We start from the raw sequence: 20785 nt of genomic DNA on the forward strand, positions 1-20785 counted from the left end.
TACCTGTGGGAGTAAACTGGTAAGTTCCCTGAAGAGTGAAGCTGTGTTAGACTACAAAAGCTACCTTGATGCTCCTTTTTTCACTTAACTTGTTGTCAGAATGTGTCTTCCTTTCTTAAAACAACTTTTACAGGAAAGTGCTGCATACTTGTAAGGTGCACATGATATCGAAGGCAACGTGTAAAACTTTATTTTGATAGTGCAGCCCTGGTAAAGCCTTAGCCGTCCCTAACATCCGTGCTGTGTACTGATATGGAAGCGCCACGTTTACACATCTAGACGTCTTTTGCAGCAAAGCATGCAGCAATGCAGTTAACTTCTTTCTTTCTTTGAAAATGTTGGTCACTAACCTGTCTCATGTACTGATAATGTTTACATTGTGTCAGGGCGATTGTGCTCATGCCCGTTATTTTGTGGCCAGGTATGACGCGAGAGTGCAGGGGCACCACCATGTCTTCTCTTCATCTCGACCACCTTACGTTACTTTTGTGCTTCAATGCATAAAACGAAGTTTTCTTTATAAACTAACTGGTATGGCAATGCATTTCTCCGCGAAGTTCCGGAATATCTCGAAACTGGTGTCATCGTGAGAAATCGTTCCAAGTACATCCGCTATGCGAACTCCACAGCTAGAATTTGTAAATTGCAATATGGGTCATAAGGCAATTAGTCAAAAAATTAATTAGTGAATTTTTGTTAATTCGTAAATAATACATATAATTTTTCTTGTGCAAGTAATGTCCGCCTCTTCAAGTAGATCAGCTAATGAACTAGAATTGTGCTATGTGCCACAGGTAACTTAAAAAAAATTTTGAAAGTGTTCGCTGGAACACCCGGTATATACTGACAGACTGAGCTGTTGTTACGACGTCTGAGTAGAAGTTTAACTGAGAAAGGTTTAGTACTAAGTGTTCACGGGCTATTTACAGTAAACCATTGAAAAGATTGCACTAAAATTTCACCCTTACACTCCACATGTTAAATAAAGCCAATTAAATTTTATGTTCAAACCTATGCTGAAAAGAAGTGTAGCAGTTTGACCCGAAAGGCGAAGCATCAATTGCGATAGGAACTTAGTAGAGAGCTATACGGAGTAAGGATAGTAGTTTTATCAGTTGTATAAACTTGGACATGCAGCAGCACCAGCAACGCGCACAACTGTTGTCGACGCCGTCGCCGTTTTGCCCGCGTTCGCACCGAACGCGCGCGGTGTTGGTCACTGTTGCCAGGGCCTCTGGGGGCGGCTCGGAGGTTTTCGGCGAGATCAGAGCGGGAACCTCGTCGACTAGCGTCGGAAGTCTTTACCACCTTCTCGCCTCGAAACGTTTTTATATGAATACGTATTTGGTGCCGCAGCTAAACGGTGCCTCCCCTCCCTCCCTCCCGTCCCCCCACGGCCTTTCGCGCGACGGAAGTCGTGTTTGATCTCTATATATGGTGATTGTGAAGAACGAAGGAGACGCTTAATTCTGCAGCCCTTCGGGAAGCACTGCACAGAACGCGTGTTTGTTCTCCGCCGTGCGTTCGCTCCTCGTGAAAGCACGCGTTCCTCGCGCCTTTTCACTCGCACATACAGCGTCCGGCGCGCGGCGACGATTTCATTGCCGTTGACGTCATACGGAACCTCACGGCAACGGCGACGGCGATGACAACGCCGACGGCAGAAATCCGCTTTGAGTGTCCATATAGTTGCTATCGCAATAAAAGAAAATCACCCTGAACTGCGATCAAGGCACAACTTTTCCCACCGAAGCGGAAAGCACCGCTACATTGCAGTGAAAGCAACTTGCGGAGGCGAACCGCAAACTGAGGACTTTAAATGATTTTTCTTGGAAAATATCGCAATAAGGAGCGCAGTTTTCTCGAAGAACACTTTGAGATGTGCAGTGACTACAAAAAAGGTGAGAAAATGGTCAGGGCGGTAAGTGTTGGCGGGACAGGGGGACTGAACCTGCCGTTACAACTTCTCGGATATTTTTCCGGACACTTGCACAATTTCCTGCAAAAGCTGTAATTAACCTACAGTGTTTATACATAAACTTGGTGCCCCGTTTTGTTCTAATATGACACCGCGAACACCTAGTATGTGCGGCGCTTAATTAATTTGTGCAATATTTTTTTTATAATCCTCTCGAGGTACTTATAATACATTGTAGAGGGGGGACAATAACATAAGGACCGAAGAAAATATAAAAACACCGCATTGAAAACGGTGCGTAATGCAAAGTTATGGTATGCTATGCCAAAGCACACGCGATTGTAAGTACAAGAACATTAGTGTAGTAAGTAAATAAGTAGTTCGTAGTAAGAAAATGAGTGACTCGTTAGGCGACAGTTATATAAGCAGCAACAATAAACACCAAAGTGAAGTTACAGCACCAGCTCCAATTAACCAAAACGCATTTAAATACAATGGGCTCGCGTATATTCACTAATGACGAAGTCCACGTAGCAGAAGTCCTGGGAACAAATTACTGTGAGCACGTGACAGTATTATTAGAGCAGGATAGATTGACTTTATGGCGATGGTATCGACGAGCAGATGTAAATGGCGAGGGGTGGATTATGAACGAACGGAGAGCTACATTATGATACCAAACTTCAGTTTTTAGTAATGGACGAGTTGGTACGGTATGGTTTAAGCGCGAAAGAACACGGAGGGTGGCAAAGAACACAGGACAAGCGCTATTCTCACAACTAAATCTTTATTGAAAAGAACATGTATGAGTGATTGGAAAAACCGTAGCGTAGAAACATCACATGGTCTAAAGGATACCAGTTACCAGATAAAACAAATCAGAAAAATGGTGAAGCTGCAAAAATTCAAACAAAAAAGCACTACTTCACACTGACGCACGTGCTGATGAAATATTGAAATTCACTGTGTAGCAATGATATTGATGCCGGGCTAACACAAGTTTCTCCTGTCTTTTTATACGAAATCCCTCAATTATTTCGCGTGTAGTGTGACATTTGTGTCTAGAAAGGACTTTTGTGTCCTCAAACAAAGATTTACGAGCGCACGTAAGACAATGCGATGCTAGAGAAGCCTTGGGATTGTTAAGTGAATGCTGACGTTCGTTTAGTCTAATATTAAGGCACTTGCCGCTCTGTCCAATATAAGCTTTGCCGCACTTGAGTGAAATGTGATAAACAATGCATGTGTCACAACGTGCTACAGGGGACACGTGCCTAACGCCACAATCATCCTTTTCTTTTTGCTCCCCCCCCCCCCCCCCCCGCTCAAGTTTGCTTTTTATGATAGGACACATCCTTGACAACTCACAGGAAGCCGAAAGAAAACCGTGTTGACGTCATATCTACAGCCTACATTCCGTAAACCATGTGACAACCTGTGCCCACAGGGCACCACAGCAAACCGTTCTTTTTTCTGTTTTTCTTGCTGGTTTTTTGCAGCACTCTTGACCCATTTTGGAAGCTTTTCAGAGGCTAGTTGTAACAAATGTGCGGGATAGCCAGCCTTTTCTAGCCTATCAAACTGTTGCGAAAAACTTTGTTGCATACAGTGTGGATATGACTTAGTGACAGCGGACCTAAGTGCTGAGTAAACTATCCCCCGTCTCACAAGTGTGGAATGGCAAGAAGTACTGAATGGCAAGAAGCACATGTCTGTGGTGCTATTCGCCCTTGGCGAATAGCACCACAGACATGTTCCTGTTGGAACGTAAGACAGAAATCTAAAAACTGTAATGTAACAGTAAGGGAGTGACAGGAGTAATTATCTACAAACTCCCTGCCTAAGCCAGACACTTTAAATCTTCACTGCACTTAACTCCTATGATGCCTTGATTCTTCAAACCTGACGTCCCCGACATATTCGGTTCTCTCAGAAAATGGAGGGAACTTTCTAAGTATTTAGTGTAACTGAAATAATTTTGCGAGAAAACGATTCTTTAAGTTTTCTTTTAGCCCTTAATTATCCATGCACCTCAGTATTTCTCCCAGCACATACCCCCTAACGTGCACCCCCGAATATGCACACGAAATTGCATCATGTTCTACTGAAAACTGTTTCCTGGCAATTTGTTACGGAGGGCGCTGCTTGTGGCATGCGCAGTTTCAACTCTGGTTGCCTCTACTTGTAGCTTTCTGGTATCATCGAGAAATGGTGCCAACACTGGTGGTCGTTATGTTTCTTAGGTTCGAAACACATGAAATGCTTTTAAAATTCTTCTAAAGGGTTCTCGACCTGCTATGAAGATTTCTTCAAATGTCTAGGCCGAAATAACTTTTATTTTCGAATGTTTTAGAACACCTGACGGTAGAAATTCCTCATGACGCTAGTCCCATTTCAAGTTTCAAGTACGATATACATTGAAAACGTTTTCGGCTTTCACTTTTAGAATGGACGAGAAGTGGCCAGTGTGTGAAACCTAAGGGCGATATGAGTTAGGCTAGTGGCATGCGGAGAATCCGGCCCGCCTATATTTGGTCACTTTATTACGAGCTCCTTAAAACGTGTCCCACGTTGCTTGTCTAGGCGTAGCAACTTTCGAACGACATCGTAAGTTCCAATTCTACGCCATCCAAATAACCTCGACTGACGATAACTCTCGCAGCGCCGCAATCTGAAGAAACGCGAGTATTTGTCAAGGTTTAAAATTAAGACGAACGCATCAAATAAAAGGCACCTATTTACAGCCGCTACCGTCCGCGATCATTCAATCCTAACATATTGCGAAGGCGCATGTTCGATACAATTACTCCAGTGATGCAGGTCTTGGCGTTGGCAACCTAACGAATATGTTGATTGGTCGTGCGCCTTCCTTATCTGCTCCCCGCCAGAGTTTATACGCTTCTACCGTAAATTTTTCTTTCGAGGCATCGCAAGCAGGTTTGTGTCCGGCTTTATGCTCGGCGACAAAATTGCCGTTTTTTCCCGTCACATAGCTAGTGCTGTGATTGCAGCTACCTACGGCACGCCATAGAATTCTGAGCACTGAGGCTATTATGTTGTGCAGCCCCGCTCTAAACATTTCTTCTGTTTCTAACGGTAACAGCGCGACTTCTTGAACGAGGGCAAAACCGAACAACAGACAAGGACACGCGCTGACTTTCAAATGGGAATCTTTATGGCGCACGAAACATATGTATCACACTGGACGTGAGTGCTCGGGCTAATACAGTTAACAGTTAGCCAGCCGTCGCCTACTTTTTAGGTCCACTGCAGGACGATGGCCTCTCCCTGTGATCTCCAATTGCCCCAGTCATGCGCTAGTTGATCCCCACTTGCACCTGCGAATTTTCTAATTTCATCAATCTACTTAATTTTCTCCCATCTTCGATAGCGCTTCCCTTCTCTTGGTATCCATTCTGTAACCCTAACGGTCCACCGGTTATCCATCCTACGCATTACATGGCCTGCCCAGATCCAATTTTGTTTTCTCCTAACGCCAACTAGAATATCGGCTATCGCCGTTTGCTCTCTGATCCACACAACTCTCGTCCTGTCTCTTAACGCTACGCTTCACATTTTTCATTCCATCGCTTTTTGCGCGGACCTTAACTTGTTCTCGAGGTTTCTTGTTCACCTCCAGGTTTCTGCCCCATGTGTTGGCACCGGAAGAATGCAATGATTGTACACGTTTTCTTTTCAACGACAGTGGCAAGCTTCCAGTCAGGATTTGGCAATGCCTGTCGTATGCACTCCAGCTCATTTTCATTTTTTTCTGCATTTTCTGCTCATGGTCAGGGTCCCCTGCGAGTAATTGACCTGGATAAGCGTATTCCTGCACAGACTCGACAGGCCGACTGGCGATCCTGAATTATTGTTTTCTCGTAAGGGTATTTAACATTACCTCTGTCTCCTGCATATTAATATTCAACACTAATCTTACACACTCTCAGTTAAGGTCATCAATCATTTGTTGCAATTCGTCCCCATTGTTGCTGAATAGGACAATGCCATCTGCAAACCGAATGTTGCTGAGATATTCGTCGTTGATCCTCACTCCTAAGCCTTTCCAGTATAAGAGCTTGAATACCTCTGTTAAGCATGCAGTGAATAGCATCGGAGAAATTGTGTCTCCTTATTAGCTTTTAAAGCATAATATCTCAATGTTTGAAGAAATCGACTGTTATTCCATGTTCTCCTGCCGGTTTTTCCCGGGACATGCCTTCCAAGGCCCTTTTAACTTAATCGCTAGTCATAGAAGGAGCCTCTGTATCCTGTTCACCACTACTTCCAATGAAGGTTTTGTGGCTGCTCTGAGTACTGTGCAGGTCAGTACAGAATTCTTCTGCTGCGTTTACTTTATCATTGAAATTGCTGATCACATTACCCTACTTATCTTCCACTGCATAAATGTTGCCCTGTCCCCGAGTTAGACACTTTCATGTTTTGTCGCTTCTTTATTAGGTCCTTTGTTACTTCGTAAAGCTTACCTACTGCTTGCCTTGGTGCCTTGCCTCCCACTTCAACTGGTGCTTCTGAAATCTACCTCGTTACGGTTTCATTCATTACCTCTATCTTACCTTCATGCTCCTGTTCTAAAGCTGCCTATTTGTTTGCGAAAACCAGCCTGAATTCGTCTGCTTCTACAATTACTGCACATAGGTTGGCCTGCTTCTTCTTGACTAATTTAGCTTTTTATCTCTTAAGATTGAGAGCAAGCGTAGACCCCAATCACCGATTGTCAGTGCCCTTAGCCCTACCTAACACGTCTACATGCTGCACCATGCTGGGATCGGCAGAGAGTATGAAATCGTTTTCATTTCTTTTTTTCTCCGTTAGAGCTTTTCGAGGTCGACTTCCTGTCACTGCACTTGTTATTATTGTTACATGAGCAGAGGTAGAACACCGGGCTTCGAATCTGGAGGTCGCAAGTTCGAATCCTCGTCAAGTCCACTACAAGTTTCTGGCTTGGAGTGGCGCCTAACGCAGGCAAAAAAAAAAATTCCCAGAGCCAGCGGGACTATACTATTCCACGGGGCGACCAAATTACGAAGGCCCACTAAGCTTCAACGAAAGACACTCCCTCACCAGAAGAGGAACTGGTCTCCATGTGCAGTATTCGGCCGCTACCTTCCTCATGACTCTTACAAATATGCAGAACTAACTAGGGCCTAATATTTGACGTTACTAACTATGTCCTATCATTTTGCACTGTAGAGCGATATGTCGAGCCAGCGACGCGAACACATCCCGTCCGTCGAAGTGCCATCGCGTCGGGCCGTTAGCCCCCCCCCCTGCCCCATACCGCGAACGACCTCGACCGGTCGGCCGAAGGCTTTGCATTCGACGCGGAAAGCACGCGCATTGTTTCTCTGCACTTATTTCGCACCTGTCAGTCCGCGCGCATTCTTGTGACTAAGTAATGACCGTGCAGCAGTGGCACCCGCGGCGTGGCATCTGTTAGGTTAGCATAAACGCTGACAAACACCGAACGGATAAGAAAGAACTAAACGCGAACAAATGCGATCACGTGCACAACTCGCGTTCCTCGCTTTGTTTCTTCTCTCGGCCGACACGAAGGAAGAGAGGGTGAAGTGAAAACAGACGGCGTCAAAACAAGAAGCAGACGACCCCACGAACAAAAACGACACAGCGATGGAAAGAAACGTCACACGCGTTCCCCGAAGGTATGGAGGACAGAGCAAGACGCGAAATAAGAGAGGTACAAAAAAAGACACGAGAAGGAAAGGAAAATAACGAAACAAGAGCAAACACGGGAAGAGAGCGATCAAGGTGCCGGGTATGCGCGACGCATCAGGAACGAAGCGAGAGAGAGAGGAAGCCTGGGAGAGAGGGTGCGTTATACGAAGAGAAGGAGGAGGAGGAGGTAATGACACCTCCTCCTCTCCCATACCACCCTCGCGCTCTCTCAACCCTTGCCCGGCGAATGGGGACGAAAATTGAAAGGAGTTTTGCGCTTTGTTCGTCGACAGCCGCCGAGGAATACAGGCAGCTCGCCGGCGAAGCCACCGCCATGCCTACGGTGAGTCCGAAACGTCGTCTCGCGCTCGCGCGCGTCGACCGGCCTTTCGAAAGCGCGCGCTGTTTCCGACGTATACAGCTTCGCGCTGCGATTACGTTGTATCGGTGTTTTGGTAGTGGCCCACGTGCCACCGTTCGTCGTTTTGCATCGGTGGTTGATAGCGCTACAATGTCGTCTGCACCTGAGCGTTCCATTTAGCAAGGTGCGTGAAACGTTATACGTTATCGCAGAGCTTGCGAATCTCCATCAATTCCGATCGCCTGCTGCAGGATTTTTTTTTTTTACGAAACAGCCAGAAAACTCTGCCACCTGTGATAAAAAAAAAAGAAGAGACGCAACTTTTCCGTTCAGCAGCTCCTCCTGATTCATTTTCTCGTACCTGTAACAGAATTCATCTGTAACATGGAATGCATCCTTTCTCTCAAATTTGTGAGGGAAATAAATTTTTTTTACGGTCATTTGTTTTATCCACCTCATGCTTGATCAATCCCATTTAATGTTTATAAGCCGTGAGAGGAGGATAAAACAAACTTCCGTCGCTTTGTTTCCACAGGTGACGTGACATTTTGTCGACGGAAATATCGAAACCAGCGGCGTTACGGATTTGTTCGCAAACATTGCTTCCCTGTAGTAACGTAGCCAGTCCAATCCGAACGTTGGGGTTTGTTACGAGTACCGTGTCTTTTCCCACTTCCGTCAATAAGCTAACGCGTATTTACGTTTACTTCAATTAATTTTTAAAAATTTTCTGTCCGGTTGTGCGGTCTCGCGCAACAACACACCTTCTGCAACCTGGGCGTCCCGTCGGTTCGCGTCGTCTGCTACAGTGACGAGAATCTGTAACAACTGTGTGCAGCTGTGTTGTTCGCCACCCCATGGCAGTCCGCGCGATCTCATTCGACGGTTTTTGTTATTTCTTGTCGGCGCTGTAACGTTAGTCAGGTGCCAGGCATCAGGAAGTGCACGCGGTGGATCGAATTGAGGTCGCTTTTTCTGTTTCTCTTTTAGCTACATTTTGCCCTCGCCTATGCAGACCGGCCTCAGCGGTGTCTCCGGCATTTTCCGAGCGAGAGAATGCGATATTCACCGTCGCCGTCGTTGTGTTTCGGACGTGAGCGCGGAGAGCTTGGGCGAAGGATGTAACCGATCAGATCCGCTGATTGGTTTGGCCCGATGTTGTTGCCTTCGCACTTTCTAATCCGTGATAATCTACTTCCGGCTTCGACGTCACAATCCTCGAGACCTTGCTTACGTTACCCCTGCACGAAAACAAGAGTGGTGAATGTCCCTACTACATGACGTCACATAGAAAGCCGTTATTCGAATTGCGCTGAGTTTCTCGTTACTTCGTTTCTTGTTGTTGATTGGTTTACTGTTGAGAGGCGACTGAATATCATGCGTGACACTTGCAAGGAATGTTTGCCAAAACGAAAGTTTCATTAGTATACTAGATTTCAGTTTATTGCGCCAGATTTCCTGTTGCCGAAAAGCAGGCGTGCTAACATGGACGCAAGTTGAGGAACGAAAATGTCAAAACAAGCGCACAGATTTCCTGCGCGAAACGTTTTGCCGATTTCGCCACATCTGACTATGTTTGTGCTACTTGACGAATCTACGATTACTTCTACACTTCTTTTTTTTAACGGTATGTGGGACTTGTCTACAGCAAATACTAATATGGATGTTACACACGCGCACTTTCGATGCCGATCGAGGCCAATGTGGATTAAATTTCTCGATCGCGATTGGCTCCTTTGCGCGCACTGCAAGAGCGAGCCAATCGCAGTCGAGAATTTCGATCCGGATCGGGCTGGGTCATGAACGAAAGTGGTCATGTGACACCAGTATAAGGCATGGAATTTACTTTTCACCGGATTATCCACTGAAACTAGAATCAATCTGATTACGCAATAAAATAAAGTATAATCAATTTAACCCCAGTCGTGGTGCTTGTATTGCTACGAACCTTTTAGCTCGACTAAATATTAGCACGGGTTTTGCTTGATTGGAGTTCTTATCCTAAACAAGCGCGAGCGATAACTAATGCTTACAAAACACGTGCAATCTTTACGTGACAATAGAGCTCGCGATGTCGCCGCATAAACTTCTCCATCCATACCAGGCAGTTCTCGCTCCTGGACTTTTCAATCGCTCTGTTCCGCCTCCGCATATTGGGGTCTTCTTTTGTCTTAGCGCTCCTTTTTCTTTGCGAATTGTGATGTTTGTGCGTGTGTGTTTGTTTGTGCGCTTGTTACCTGCATTGCCAAGCAAATCGATCTGCTTCTTATCGCGAGATAACTGGAGCCTCTTTTCACTCAAGATTGAAACCGGCGTATAGAGGTCGGTAAGACGGCACGTGGTAGGCACGCAATTTGCCGCGTTGCGACGTAAGTGAAGTGCGGACGATAAAAGGCAACACTTCGCAGTGGAAGACAAGACGCGAGTGCATTGAACTCGGACGGAACGTTATATCCGACGGATATAAGATTGAGATCCATATACGTAAGTCCGAAGTGGAGTACGGACGTCCGGTCGACCTACATTGAATGTCCTCAGGTGACATTCCTAGATGCGACATTCCGACGTCACTGGCGTTATTTATAAACTGGGTGGAAACTTCTTACGCCCGTCTTGCGTGGCCAAATGAGAGGCATGCGTTCACAAGTCTCGTCGTTCTTAAGTGGTTTTTGTCACTGGCTGGCCGCTTTCGGTAACACGTCCAACATAACGATCTCGGCTACACCACGTGCTCTCACGAGTAGGTCTCGTGTAAGACCTTTTTGGGGAATACGGGCCTTCATCTCCTAAAGATGACCTTGTTCCGTGCAACGTATGCAACGTTTCGCCTTTGCCATAAAGTGTCGCATAGTTGTTTTTGATGTGCGTGTAATTGTAGTGCCCTAATACGTTAGTAGCATGCGTCCATGACAAAACATTGACGTCGTAATGCGCGACCACGTGGGGTGTACGTTGGTTACCCGTTATTAGCGCCTGTAGAGTTCTGTATTTAGTCACGCTACACGGTAAGCACCCGTCAACTTGCAAGTAAACCCGTTCTATTCGTTACAATATTGGTGGAGGTGCGGGGTGCATCACACTGGACGAGCGAGGTCGATAACCCCTACGACGCAGCAAAAACAGCACGAGGTTGAGTGAGGAACAGGAAGTTGATGCGAGCGTCACTACAGTGTGTTTCCTGGCAGAGGTTTTCATACGAAAGAGGGTGCGTTCAAGGTGTTACAGTTACACAAGAAGGAGTATTCGTAATTTGGAGGAACGAATTGTGAAAGTCTCGGATATTACGAATGGGATGTTCCTCTTCCCCGCGCCCTTCGCATCACCTCACCTTTGATTCAATTGGAAGCCGTTCGTCTACTGGAAGCAGTTGCTAGGCTGTATCTGACAGCTGTATATTTAAAATTGTTTTTTAAGGTAATAAAAGATGACGCTCGCCGATAAAGTATAACGACTTCCTTGTTTGCAACGACGCTATTTCTCCTTGTCACTTTTAGAAAAAGAAAATCACTCTTGGAACAACAGAAATTGGGCTTAAATACGTCATCTAATAATGCTAGCCTTGACCAGTATAATGCAAGGATTGTTTCCGGTCGATCCAATTACTTTCCTATCAGCCACCGTTCACGGCCGGCCAATCCCGATAATTGGGGTTGCAATCTCGAACTGGGGCGCAGTGATTACGACAAGATATACTGTGTCATGATAATGTTCGCCATCTGGCTCAGCCGCTTCGTGCGCTTGCCGATGTGTCCATAATGTTTCGCGATTCCCGAATGATATGGCGAATCACTTATCATCATAATAATCATTATAACGTACAAAACATATCATCACCTATTACACGCCCATCGTGAGAATGATTGCTAATCGCGTTACCGTCGCCTATCATCTCCAAAGAAATGGATGCGCCGCCATCTTCTTTTTTTTTCTCTGTGGCATTCGCCTCTCATTTTTGAATGGGAATGCTAAAGTCTGTGCTTAACAACCGAGATAGCAAAAAATGTGCGGGACATCTCCTGTTAGTCAGCACAAACGGTAGACTGCATACAGGGCCCTCTGTAACAAACCATGGTCAATTCACACTTCAGACGTGTTTCTTTACATGATGTATCTATACATGACATGTTCTTGAAGGGAAGAAACACGTTGGAAGTATTTTTGTTGAACGAGACAGGTTCTACTTCGAGTTTTTGCGCAGACTGATGGAACGATTAAGCGCTCGTAGCTCAGACATATGCGCTGGACGTGCGGCTATTGAATACGCGCAAGATACATAAGACGACTTTGGGGAATTTTTCCTAATACAAGTGGACTCCGGATAATCGAAACTCTGTTAAACGAAGGTGTGATACTAACTTTGGTTGGCCTCCAATTGGCACATTGTCAGTAAACTTAGGTTAAATGGAGCCAATCTCTTTTCCAACTCCAGTCAAACAGAACTTCAATTGAAACACACCACCTAGCTTATCGGCGTATGGAACAGAAGTGTGACAAACATGTAAAGTACTGATACTATAAATGGTAAAAAAAAGAAACTTATCAGGCAGTTTCTGGAAAGTTACTGTAACTAAAAGTTTCAGTAGTGTTTCTGTTATGGAGGGCTTCGCTAAGAAAGTAATGGTCCCTTAGGAGGACGAGAGCACTGCGATTTAGGCATGGATCTCTAGGCAGTTTAGTCAGTCTTCCACTACTAATTCGTTCAAACGGCCCGCAATGAGCGACCTACAATGATTCCTTTGTTATCTGCTCTGGGGAGACAGTTGAACAGCTTCTTCTACATAACATTGTCTCTAACAAAATAATCGATAAAGTTTGTGGAGAAGACAATATTTCTATTGACGGAAACCAATACTGCTGCTCCAGTGGGGGTTACTATTTCGGACCAGACGTGTATAGTTGCGGCCAGAGATACAATTGAAAGCTTGCTGCGCGGCGCTATTTTGAATGCGTCGACTACGCAAAATTATTGGGAATCCTTTCGCGCGTTAGAAGACATGCTGTATTGGAGTTACAGCGAAGTAATGCACCTATTTTCACCAGTGGACATAAATACAGGCTGATGATGATAATGATGATGATGATGATGAATACCAAAACAGTCAGGCGTTTCTCAAGTAAAACGATTTCTGGTGATTTCTGCATCCTTAGCCTAAACGAAACTTCGGATAAACGGACCACATTCTTACAGCGAAGCTGTAAATGGCTAGGGTACCACAGAATTTTCGTGTCCGCACACAAACTATCATCATCAATGGCTCATACCCACGTAAGCAAGCGAAAAATCCATTGCCTCATGGCCCCGTGAGACAGAAAAAGATTATGGGGTTTTACGCCCGTGAGGCAGAGGCTACAAGCACTCATCAAAGTGCAGCGAACTTTGAATCATGCATACCACATGCGTCGTCGGTGATTTCAACGTGTATGTGTCGGGACCAAAAAGTGAGTGGTTTACGCGTTTCGTGTTGGAGACATTTCGCTTGCGATGTCACACCGATCCGGCTCAACCGACCACACCCAGCAGCGACGTACGTGCATCGATTTGACATTATCAAAGAATGTGTCTGCAGTTACGAGTATGCCGATCAGTGTATATCAAAGTGACTACAAATCCATTGTGACCATCGTTACTATAAGTGACAATGAGTGATGCAATAAAGTCTTTACCACAAGTTTTCTTACCACGGTGTTTACATCACCGCTGGTCATGCACCTTCGCAGAGCGGAATGGCCTTGAATTTTCCCGTGCCTTCGCGTTCCGTACCTTGCCTCTCTACGTCGCGTGACATGACATCGAGAATGCCAGACTGCACCTTCATGATCGTTTTAAGCGGATTCTAGTGTGATGGTATTCGACCAAGCACAGGGCCGTCACGCGCGTCCCATTGGTGGCATTTCTTCGTTCGCAGCCGCGTTGTGAAAACTTGTGATCTAAAGCGGAGTCCTACCGTAGACGATTGCTTCAATACAGTACTGCTCACCACAAACACAGGGCAAATAATGTCTTCATTTTTTCACTTTTCTTCTTTTTCCTTTATTTCTTTTTTCTTTTAGTCAGCAGCTCTGCGACAGAACGAACAATGACTCTTGTGTCGTCATGCGGGCGTTTGCAGTAGTTTTCTGAACGGAAGGCAGTGATGACGGAAGCACCTAAAGAAAAAAATTATAAGAAAGAAAAAAGAAAGAAAGAAAGAGAAAACATAGACGTAGGGGCTAGTTTGCATACTTGCATGCCAACGAGATGAGAAATCTTTGTTTGCCTTGGCTCTTGTACAGATGGAGATGTTTTCGTGTTCTACGTGTCAAACCAGAGAATGAAACGCATAAGAAAGCCAAAAGCAGAAAGAAAGAAAAAGACAAGAAGAAAACAAGGGAACGCTCTTTGAATATACAGTGTACGTTGACTCATCTTGCGAGTTTTTATAGTTACGCGAAAATATTTTTTGCAAGAACGTGATACGCGAAAGCAATGCGGTGTGTACTTTCTTGGCTCGCACGCAGTTATCGAGATGTGCGCGATGCGGATTTGGGCGCTGAATTCAAAAGCGGCTGCAGTTTCGCACTCGCCTTTTCGTTTGATTTTTCGATCTTAAGTTGACCTGTTTTCCTTAAAATACGCGCGAATACTTTCGGAAGACGGCTCTGACAGTCTGCATTGATATGATGTTTGTTGTTAGTGTGGTGGCAGCGAGATCATTCATTCATTCATTCATTCATTCATTCATTCATTCATTCATTCATTCATTTTTGTATTTTTTTAATAGCTTCAAGGCCTGACGACGTTACAGAAGGGACAGAGTAGCCAATAAGCATCGCAAGAGCAAAAGAATACAACTGCTAGTAATACGAGTAATCTTCAACTGCAGCCTTAAATGCAAGTACATCGATCATTTCGGCGACAGATGCAGGCAGGTCATTCCATTCGTTAGATGTACCTTTGTACGAGGAAGGGTAGTTTATTATTTTCATTTTTTTTATACTGCCGAACGCAAACAGATCAAGTACCCGACACTCGCACGGCACTGTCAAATCTGCAGCATTCATAAGGCTATAAAATAAACAGGTACAGTTGGCGTCGAATGTTTACGAACCGCTGCATCTGAGATAAAACGTGAATGTACCCACAACCACGGAACCACGGCGCGCAGCATGGTATTTCAAATCCACAGCGCCTACGAGTATGCGCGAACACGCTAGTGTTGCACGATTTTACTGGCTACATTCGCAAAAGCGCTCGGAAATTCAACCTCTTCTCTTATTGTGTGCTCCGTAAATTTTTGCTGCCAGCTGCACCTACGAATTAAAGAACTGCACTTGCCCTCAGTGCCACAAAATCATTCCGAATTTGGCGTCCTAAACTCTAAACAGACCCGGGATCATGTTCATCTAGAGCATGGTCAAACAAACTGCACGATGTCGCCAATTTTTCCACACGCCAGGCCGGGACCCAACGTTGGCGTTTCGAGCCAATCATAGAGGGTGCAACCGCCCTGGAGAGCCAATCAGGGTCTGACTAGATGGTGAATTCGACAATTCGGGCTAATTTATAGTAGAACAGAAAGTCGGTTTAGTTGGACGTCCATTGATTATAACTGCGTCACTGCAGAAAAAAGAAACGTACACTAACGACGTTCCCACATTCTCACAATTCAATTGATAGTTCTATCAATTGAATTTCATTTGAAGAAACGAAAAAGACAAACTAGTGCGCATGCGTCGACTTGCACGTTCAAAAAAGAAAAAAAAGTCCGTTCTCCTTTCCTATTCTTTTTTCTTTCCAAACATGCGCACGTCAGCACCGAGGCAATAAGATTTGTAATGTAAATCTACGTTAAGTTTACTACGCGTTTTCGTTTTCACCTCCATTCGATCTATGATAGCATCGGAGGAATTCCAGGCCTTGCTAACACACTTTTGCTTGTTTTTAATAATGTGGATGGCCTCTACAATTGCTCGTTCCATGTTGTCTTTCTGTCGCACTGCACTTTGTAATACGGAACATGATAGTATCCGCCAATGGCGCATCCCATCTACGTCTTACTTTTCTGGGGTCTGACGTGTCAAAACCTCGATCTGATTATGAGGCACCACTTAGTGAGGGGACTCCAGAATAATTTTTGACCACCAGGCGGGGATCTTTACCGTCCCCTCAATGCACGGGACACGGGCGTTTTTCGCATTTCGCCCCCATCGAAATGCGGCCGCCGCGGTCGGGGATTCGATCCCGCGACCCCGCGCTTTGCAGCGCGACACCACCGCGGTGGACGAATCCCCATCTAGGTAAGAATATCCGAAGGCGAAAGTCGAGTCAGCATGCAGCGAAAGGATTCAAGCCCAAGTACACCACTGCGTGAAAACCCAGCCGCACGAAAGTCATGTTTCTTTCAACATCGCGCGCAATATTGCAAAACAGTTCCGCGGAAAGTGCGCTGGTATGAAAAAAAGAGGTGGTTGCTGCGGATGTAGGTGCGCGTATTCCATTTACGCTCGCGGATCCTTCCACTTTTTTTTTTTTTTTTACACGAGTGTTTCGAGAATCGTGCACACTACTTGCTCGACAATTCGGTGCACCGCGACAGGATCCGCGACTCGCCGAATGTGAGCTCGCAGAGAACGCAGGTAGCAGCGTCATTCGGCTTCCTCGTGAATGGAACTAGAGTTGCACAATTATCGGAGCTACAGCGTCCAGTGGCACACTGACTGCGGATTGGCGCGCGCTCCTATAATTCATTCATTCATTTATCCTTTTAATTCATTTTAATTCAGGTGAAAGGATCGCCTTGACTGCTTTTGCCTGCAGACATTTTACACACTGAGAATCGACAGAAAAAAATAGACAGCTTAACGAATTTTTCTCTATGAACAATCTGTAGATTGGGAATAGCAAAAAACAAAATAGATGCCTTATTAACTTTTGTCTATAGACAAAAGATGTCTATAGACAGAAGAACCGTCTCTCGACAAATTACCATACTTGTCTAGAGACGGTTCACAGAATGGGTGTAGACATGAAGACATCGACAGCTTATAAACTATTATCTATTGAGTGTATATATTGTTATAGGCAGAAGAACTAATTTATATATAAAGGCAAAGCAGTTCACAAGAAGTCTACAGACTGTCTTAATCCACATTTGCAAGGGGTAAAGGCTGTGTACCATACAGAACAACAGTGCCCGTGAATACGGAGGCTTGAAGTGATCACCACTGATCGAACAAGTGATATCACCGGATCCACGCTTCGATAACGAGACTTCTCTTTGTCAAATTTGTCGTTTCCCTGACGAAGACAAGTAAGACAAGTGCCATTAGGGAAACATGGCCTCTATATAGTGACATCCCTTGTTAGAGCACTGGCGATCATAAAGGCTGTGCGAAGTTCGCTATTGGTGGGTTGATGAGACTCAACTGCGGCACTGCGTATAGACACCAGTGGGGCTCACAATTAAAGAAACATAGTTGCGTACCTGCTGGTTGGATCGATTGAGCTTCGGTCGTTACCCACTGTAGCAACCCGATTCTCCGACAACTATAGGCCGCAGTCGCGCAAACACTTCTACCGCGCCAACCATAGGTGTTTGATATGACAACCGCGTGCGTCACACTGCTTAGCACGGGTGTGCGCATGCGCGCTCACACCCGCTCACACGCTGTCCAATTTTTTGGACAGCTTTTTAACGTGGAGGCATGATGGGGTTTGGGCGAGGGCCTACTGTATTGACCTTGCGTTGAGATTGCGAGAACGTGGTAACGGAGGTTTCACCACTCTTTATTCATTTAAGCACAGTCTCGCTCTAGGAATAGATTTCAGGAAGGTTTTCTTGGATCTGCCGTGATTTGTTGTAGGCCACTATATGCCTACTCATTCAAAATAAAACGGGAAAGAAAAAAATCGAAATAACTACGAACGACGACACACGATGAAGATGAGCGACACAAGAGCTGTATACCTTCTATATATATAGCCCAACTACAGTCGAAACCGGATATATATATATATATATATATATATATATATATATATATGACGAGTCATTGTGTATATGAAACAGCTGTAAAATCCCCTCGAAAATTTCTGTACGAAACTTTTATTTCATATATCGAATTACCTATATATCGAAATTTTATTATGATCCCCTTCAGATCCGATATATCCGGGTTCAATTGTATTCATATTAGAGCTCTTGCTTGTGTCGTCTTCTCCGCGTCTCGTCGTTCTTGCATATTTTATTTTGTTAATAATGAAATACCAGCTCGCCAACTGCACGTGGCATACTGCTCTATGCCTCCGCAACGGCCTCCAACGTCACACGCCTCCGGGGGAACTCCCCGAGTAAGCTCAGCTTCAACGACACCGCACGGAACTTAATGAGTCTCTCGTAGACGACACACACGTGGCGTAAGCGTACAAAAAAAAAAAAAAAAAAGGACAGAGAGAGAGAGATAGAGAGAGAGGACCACCCCCTCCGGGCCATATACCAGCTGCCTCCACTGTTTTGCGGGACCACTTTCCTGAAGGCTCACTTAGCAGGCAAGGCGTAAACAGAGTGTGTTACGAGTTCGCCTCATTCTCGGTGTACATAGCGCTTAAGTCGTCGCCCATATACAACCTTTGCTCTTTAGGCTCGCCGGAGATTCGCGACAAGCTGGACGATTTCCAAAGCACCCCGTCCCATGATCCTCTTGGCGCACACAAACGGAAGCGCACTCCAGCTCGCGATTAGTATACGTGTATGCGCAAAGAATAATAATAATAAAAAAAGCAACGTCTTGCGGCCACGACTTCTGTTTCCTCGATCGAGCTGCTTTCTCGCTAGTGTAAGTGCCGGTTTCTTGTTCGTTCTTTTCTTTTTAACTTTGACTTTATTGCTCAAGTTAATAATAAATGTACCTGCCGTGATCATTTTGGTACGCGTTATATCGATGCGCAAGCGTGGCGATCCGGCTCGTTTTCATTCTCCCGCGATGAGTAATGATGCTTGCGACAGAGTGCTAATTACGGTGCGCGAAAGAAAATCAGGGAGAATAGTCGGAGGCGGTCGTGGTAGCCCTCTACATGTCCTTGCCCGTGCCGCAAATACAGCGCGAGTTGTTACATTGAGCGTGAGGCGCGTGGAGTCGTTCTTTGTGCAAGCGAAACGCCATTAATTTATTTCCTTCTTTCTATTTTTAACTTGCTCGATTCATCGCTATCGTTTTTTTTTTTATCTCGCGCGTCCCCCGTATATCTGACGCCGACTCCGCGCGTCGAGCTTTCACGAGTGTGACATCTGTTTCGTGTAGTTCTTAGGAGACTTTTGTTGTACCCATCGGCGTAGAAACCTTTGGGCCAGCCGTCAAGAGAGGCGAGCTACCTCCGCCGTAATGCATCCGGGCCAGAAATTGAATCTGGGAAATTGAATGTGCCACTACAAATCTATAGCAACTGACAGTATTTGCCGTGCACATGGTTTTGGAAGGCGCTCGATTATAATGGATGTCAATGTTGTATAGGCAACGTGGAAACCAGACGTATTCTCGCTTTTCCACGTTTTTATGGCTGGTCTTCACGCTTTGATTTCCAGCAATTACCGCACACACTTGCGCACTGCTGACGGAAGCTGTTCAGCTCTGCCCCATCTGGGAGTTGAGCAAGTCATGCAGCTTGAATGCAGATAGTTGTGACAAAGCCGCCGGGCAGGGGCGGCGCGGCAATTAATGAGCGCTTAGGAGACAATAGAGACGGTGATGTGGGTCAAGGGATATGGCATATACAGGTCGGGCACCGCTCCGATGTATACAGCGCTTTTAAGCCTAGCAGAAACGTGACTTTCATATTCTGCTATCTCTCCGCGGAAGCCTTCCGCGTAACTTTCTGGCAAATATCGGGAGGCTGCCGGGGGCGCGACGTCTGCTGTGGCGTAGATGAGGCACGAAGCCGTCAACGACTGCGTATAAACGGGCCAGCAAAAATGGCGTGTTAGAACGCGGCGTGACGTGTGAAGACCGTCTGAAAAATATATATTTTCCGAGAGGAAAGACTGCGCCTAGCATAGAGTTTCACATTAGCACTAATACAGAGAGAAATCGGGCGATCAGGCACTTTAGGCGTTTGCACAAATCACTGCATAACAGTAAACATTTATGAATCATTTAAGGATACTGCTTTCTGTTGTAGCTGTAACACCGCTACCCTTAAGCGTGTGCGTGTGTGTCTTTTCGGCGCTTGACAGAGAGCTCAGATATATGCAGCGGCAATGAGAGAATTAAACCATATAGCTGAAAACTGTGTTCGCCAATTCTGACCAAGAGAGATTGAGTCGTGCGTGACAGAACGGTTGTCTAAAGGCGTTTCTCGGTCGTCGTTCACTCGAAACGCCTGCTACGAAAGCAAAGTGTCGCCGCTGTACCTATCCTCTACGACGCAACTATATGGACGCGAGGTCGTGCTCTGTTCGTGTAAGAACTACTCAAGCTAGCCTTAATGGCATAACAGGGTTCGCTCCTCTCTCGTGCTCGGAAATAGATATAGTATACTAAATTAATTAATTAATTATTTATAGACCACTTGTACGAAAGGGTTGCTGATTAGCCTAAGTGGGGAAGGGAACGGCAGGGGTACAAAGAAACTATATTAATAAAAAAATATTGTCACTTTCCTCCGAAGGGCGAAGCAATGACCGTGATGGCGAGGTTCAGCGTTGCACCAGAACTCCTAGGAGGTCCTGTACACGGGGGCGACTTACTGGCGCAACGCGGCTCGAAAAGCAACTGCTCCTGGACGCAAGGAACAGTGCCCTCGCGCGGTATAGCTACCAGGCGTCTCACAATGG

The sequence above is a fragment of the Dermacentor silvarum genome, chromosome 10 (assembly GCF_013339745.2).
Source record: "Dermacentor silvarum isolate Dsil-2018 chromosome 10, BIME_Dsil_1.4, whole genome shotgun sequence".
Classification (NCBI taxonomy): Eukaryota; Metazoa; Arthropoda; class Arachnida; order Ixodida; family Ixodidae; genus Dermacentor; species Dermacentor silvarum.